The sequence below is a fragment of the Odocoileus virginianus genome, chromosome 16, assembly GCF_023699985.2.
Source record: "Odocoileus virginianus isolate 20LAN1187 ecotype Illinois chromosome 16, Ovbor_1.2, whole genome shotgun sequence".
Taxonomy (NCBI): domain Eukaryota; kingdom Metazoa; phylum Chordata; class Mammalia; order Artiodactyla; family Cervidae; genus Odocoileus; species Odocoileus virginianus.
Genome location: NC_069689.1, coordinates 29,187,066 through 29,193,065, shown reverse-complemented (window position 1 = coordinate 29,193,065; position 6,000 = coordinate 29,187,066). Strand labels below are relative to the sequence as shown.

Here is a 6,000-nt window from a genome sequence, read left to right as displayed (position 1 = left end):
AGTGTAGTCGATTTACAATGTTGTGTTAGTTTCAAGTGTACAGCAAAATGATTCAGTTATACACATATATATTTTTTTTCAGATTATTTTCTCTTGTAGATGATTACAAATACTGAGTATAGTTCACTGTAGAAGGTCCTTGTTGGTTATTTTTTAAATACAGTAGTGTGTTTTATATACAGTATATAAATTCTTGAATTTTAGTTTTCATTGAAAAACAGGGATTTCTCACTGTATTTTTCTGAGCTGTATTTTCCTCAGAACTTGAGTGACAATTGATGTTTGGCTCAACATAATAGTGAATATACTTCCTTGGGCAATCAAGGAAGATATGTTTGGATAGCAATAGATTAAAGCAATTTATAAATGAGAAAATACACTTTGCCATGTAAAAATGCAGATATAATTAAGAGCATTTCTAGGCTAAGTGCCATTCTTGTAGTATATTGTAGATTGTATATTTGTTACGTCAAATGTACTGGGGCTTCATATATGAACAGATACTCAGGCCAAGATAACAGAAAAGGAAGTCCAGAAATAAACCAAAAACGTAATATACTTTAACATCTGGAAAGGAAACATCTCAAACCAGTGTAGGGGAGGGCAAGGGGGAGATTTTTTATTCTATAGCTAGTATAGGATAATTGGATAGCCATCAGAAAAAAACCCAAAAGTTGGATCTGTCCCTCATACCATGCTCAAGGATAAAGTTAAGAAAAGGTAAAGATTTTTTAAAAATGAAGAAAAGGAAAGAAACCAGACAAGCACTACAGAAATGCATGGGAGAGCTTCTTTGTTGGAGTTTTTTTCTTGGCATGGGGACAGGAGAGAAGAGACAGGCAGAAACCATAAAAGATTTGTATGACCACAGAAAAGCCAGGACTTCTGCGAGGAAAAGTCCTTATGCAAAATCAAAAGACAATGAATTAGGGGAAATATTTGCAACCCATAACACAACATAGCATAAATTTTTCAAAAACATAAACAGCTCATAGAAATCAATAAGAAAATATCAATACCTTAAATATGGTCAAAGTATCTCAAGTGAGGATTAACAGGGAAATAAATGCAATTGGCTTGGAAACATATGAAAGATATTTGACTTCACTAATAACAGAAATTTAAATTAAAACTGTAGGGTTGCACTATTTTTTTTACCTATCAGATTGGCAGAATTTCAAAGCTTAATATTAGCCTTTGTTGGGAAGGTATGAGGAAACGGGTACTTTTGTACCCTGTTGATGGGAATGTAAATTGGAATAGCTTCTATAAAGTTAATTTGACAATATTCATCAGTTACTAATGCAAATTTTTTTAACTTAGAAATTTCATCTCTGGGATTCTATCACATATATATTTGCATACATATAAAATGACATACACAAGTTTATAAAAGCAAAATAATGAGAATAACCTGAATATCCATTAATAGAGACCGATTAAATGAATTATAGAACATAAGGGAAATCAATCCTGAATATTCATTACAAGGACTGATGCTAAAGCTCCAATACTTTGGCCACATGATGCGAAGAGATCACTCATTGAAAAAGACCCTCACACTGAGAAAGAGAAGTGGGCAGCAGAGGCTGAGATGGTTGGATGGCATCACTGACTCAATGGACATAAGTTTGAGCAAGCTCTGGGAAATAGTGAAGGACAGGGAAGCCTGGCATGTTGCAGTCCATGGGGTTGCAAAGAGTGAGACACGACTGACTGACAACAGCAATGGAATATTATACTATTATAAAAAGAAAAAGGAGGAGGAAGGTCTCTATGTTCTGATACAGAAAGACAACCAGATATAGTGTCAAGTGAAAAGTGCAGAGCAGTGTGAATAGCAAGCTAACATTTGTGAATGCAAGAGGTAAGAGAAGAATCTCGGTCAGTATTTTCTAATATTTTCATAAAGAAATTCCAGAAAACTACAAAAGAATCTAATAATAATGGCTGTGGAGGATTAAGAGAGAACTAGATTTCAGGGGTGGGAGGGAAATTTGTCGTTGTAAACCTTTTAATCTTTTTAAATTTTCAAGTTATATTTTACCAAGTATTCCTACTTAAAAATTTGTATCATTAAGAACTAAATTAAACAGTTAAATAAAAATTAAATTAGACCATTTCAAGTTCAAATAAAACAAATGAAAAAGTTCACAGGAAAATTATACCGATACTAATGGAAGTAATTGCTGATTTGGGCAGATATATGTCTAACAATGCAATGATGAACAAAGATTAAGAGTGTTTTTTTTTAAATAGGAACTGTTATTAATTTTGTCCCTGTCTATAATGTATCCCTTTACTTATATGCTATAACTCTCCATTTTCTTGTTAAAAATCTAGAAAATTAAAAATTAAGGAGTGATTATATATATATTGGTTAGCTTCAAAAAACCATTTAAATAAAAAAGTTCTCCTTTTTAGTAAGCCCTCATCTTTAAAAACTTATTTCCACATTCCCAAAGTAGAAATTGACTCCAACACTATCTTACCACCAAAAGAAAATTTGCCCAACTCTTCCATTTGGCTTCAGTCCTAACTTCCACCATGCTATCTTTGGGTTAAACAGAACGTAAGGTTAAAGTAGCAGAGCCTCGAGAATCAAAGAGTTGATGCTACAATTGTATAGTTAAAAACTATATTTACTCTAAATTGCAAAATGGTAGGTATTGTATGTGATGTTTAAGTTGCAGTGATTGTTCTAGTAATAAATGTAATATTCAGCAGCATTTTTCATAGATTACTCAGTTCATCATTAGTGCCATTTTGCCTCTTTATAATAATGTGCACTTTCCTTTAGAAAGAGCTTGGTTATTTCTTTGGTTGGGCCTATTTGCTCCTTTTTTATGTGAGATTTTTCAATACTATGAAATGATGCAGAGCAAAAAAGGTCCATCCACTTCACTTGTGTTGCCTCCTGCGTTACCTAAACCACAACAGAACAATGACAGACAACAGAGCCTTTCTCCTTGCTAACAATTCAGTCACCATGACAACCAGCAGAAGAACGTTGGGCCAGAAAAAAGCATTGAGCTTGAGGGACTAGACTAATCAAAAAATGGAATAACATGGCAACAATTACACTGATGAGTGAGAGGGAAGCTACAGATGCATTCAGACACCTATGGCACCACAGACTCAACGCATTCAGCATTTCGTGTTTAGTGTCTTGTGTTTCTGAGAGCAGGTAAATAGACAAGATCGAATTGTGTAACAGAATGTCAGTGCTCTAGTTAAATAGAAAATTCCTTTCCTTTGGCTGTGCTACTTCAAGCGCATTGAAGAGGGTTTAGGGGAGATGAGGTTTTGAAGTGAAATGTGTAATAGATACAATATGAGTGCCACAAGGCAATGTTATTTAGTTTTAAAAAAGTAAACTGGGGTATGTCCCCCCCACTTCTTTTTTTCAAATATATAGGCACAAATAAAGGGAGAATGCTGCTGGGTTGGTGACTGACACTGTCTTAAACTCAGCTTCTTGTCAGGAACATACATGGTTCACCGCCCTTAACATGGTTCTGGACTGTATTGATTCCTATTGACAAAATCAAGCACCATGATTTTTTTAAAATTGTTTTACTTAAATATTGTTAATTTACAATATTGTGTGAATTTCTGCTGTGCAGCAAAGTGATTCATCTCTACATATATATGTGTGTGTGTATGTATATAGATATATGTATATATTCTTTTTCATACTCTTTTCCATTATGGTTTATCACAGGATATTGAATGTAGTTCCCTGTGCTATACAGTAGGACCTGTTGTTTATCCGTTCCATATATAGTAGTTTGCATCTGCTAATCCCAAATTCCCAGTCCATTCCTGCATATACCCCACAAGTCTGGTCTCTGTGTCTGTTAGTTCAAGCACCATGATTTAAGCTGTGTAGTTCTAATGTCTGGAGGAAGTTAAGCTGAAAGGGACAGGATGGTTCTGTGGGTCAGATAACAGGAGCAAAGCTGTATATTCTACTCATGTCCTGCCTTAACCTCCTTAGAATTTCCTCCATCCCTGAGGAGGTTAGTATAAAGTATATGCATATTTCTTTTAAAGCATGTTTACCCTGCCCTCACTTACGCACTGCATGCAGGTGTACTTGTTGGATTGTAAATCAGTTTGGCATACACTGACCTCTGCTTCAGCTTCTCTGATTAAGTTTTCTCACAATGTTTGTACTTTTTATTATGTGTTGTGTTTACTTACTTTGGTGAGTGTTTTTAGTGAATCACATTGTCTGGTCTTGATTTATCAAAAGCAGATTTTCCTTCCTCTCCCCTAAGCAGAAAAATTAAAATTAGGATAAGTTTATTAAATCATAAATAGGAACTGATAGCCTCCTCTCCAAAAAAAGGTGAAAATTTTGAAATATTGTCATTTCCAGAGAGAAATTCCTCATAGAGGAATGAGATCTAAGTTTTAAGTTGCTCAGTTTAAGTCATTTGTGTTGTGGTGGGGTTGTAAGGCTCCAGTCTGCAGATGTTGAGCTAATTCCATCTCCACAGATTTCATAGACTATAGCATTTCCAGTTATCTGTCCTATAACTTAGTATATTTTCTTAGTCTGACTCCTGTGACTCAGTTTGCCTATCTAAATTGGGCTACTTTTTTACTCTCTGCTAGTTTTTTTGTTTTTTAAAGTATGGACAGGGGCAGGGTAGAGAAGGCAGCATAATGAATTTGCTTTGAGTCTATAAATAAATGTGTATTAATGAACTTTTCTATATGAATGAACAAGTTATCCTCTTTATTTTAGTCTTGGTGAGGCCAAAAGCTTCTAGGTAGAAATCGCCCTTTGGGAAGATGATCCTAAATTGTTTTTCCTCTGTTATTTTTCCTGTTGTTCAGGTGACAGAACCAGCATGGTTAGAATTAGCATGATGACAGCCCACTTTGAAAATGTTCATTTATTCATAGTTCATCTACTTCTGTGAAGGCAAGTTACACTAGAAACTGAGTTCTACTCAGAGACTCATTAATAGAGGCTGGAAGACAACAAAGAAGCATGAACTGATAGTTGAAGAAAAATTTATATCAAGAAGCCCTGTCCCCACCCTCAAAAAAAAAAAAGGAGTCCAGTTTCCAGCTCTGAGCTTTCCAACAGCCAGGCAAAGAGAGACACTGTCTGAATTACACAGCCCTCTTGGCTAATCATAAGCGTAGTGTTGGTTCTTTAAGAGGAGCACCCTTTTTCTGTCCCTGAACTCTTCCAGGTGGAATTTGTCCGGGAAATGGTGTGTAGGAGGCAGCCAGTGAATTGCCACCCGAAGTGGGCTTGAAGCAGAGGTGGGGACAGTCGCTCTGGAGGAGGCTTTGTCCTTCTGACTTTGGCTGATGTGCATTCTGAGTCAGGAGCAGAGAAGGGCCATTCTTTTCCTCTCTGTGATCGGGGAGGGATGAAGAAGTGGAAAGGAGAAAAGAACAATCTCTCCTGAACAGAAAAAAAGAGATGCAGGTCACCCGGAAGGAACTTAGAATAAGGAACTTGTTTGGAAACCACCATGCAGAGGAGGACTTGAATTTGGCTAAAGTGGTACTTGGTTTCACCGATGACCTTGTTTTAAAGGTAAAGCACCAATGATTAGATATCACAGGGGCTCAGTCCAGGGAGGGCCTCTTCCTTGAGGAAGTCCAGTAGAGCTGCTGCCAGATTGCTTTCCAATCTTGAATGAAAAGCAAGGGTTTTCTATGAGATTCTTGTGGAAAAGGTGAGAAAACTAAATCAGCTTTGTAGGAGCTAAACAGTGGCATCTTGAGCAGACCATACTTTACAAAAGCCAGATTTTATTTTAGACAACCTAAGCGTGTTTGTTCTTTCCATACAGACTCTGATATTTTACTGAACTTGGAAGAAAATCTGCTTATCAGTGTTAACAACCTTGTCTGAGTTGCCAGATAAAAGGCCACAGCAATTGGGAGAAAGTTATCTTTAAAATGTTTCCATTATGCTTGGTGACAATGCGGCTTCCACTGAGGATTTCTCTAGTATGTATTTTTTTG

The 6,000-nt window shown here is 36.1% G+C and overlaps 1 long non-coding RNA gene across 8 annotated transcripts in view; it reads left to right on the top strand.

Moving 5' to 3' along the window:
- The first annotated feature begins 3,010 nt into the window (after nt 1-3,010).
- The window catches only part of LOC110137518 (uncharacterized), a 102,428-nt gene continuing 99,438 nt past the window's right edge, over nt 3,011-6,000 (top strand). For all 8 annotated transcript variants that reach the window (XR_011491815.1, XR_011491814.1, XR_011491812.1 and 5 more), the window contains exon 1: nt 3,011-3,187. This is a non-coding gene — a long non-coding RNA (uncharacterized lncRNA). The remainder of the gene's footprint in view (nt 3,188-6,000) is intronic.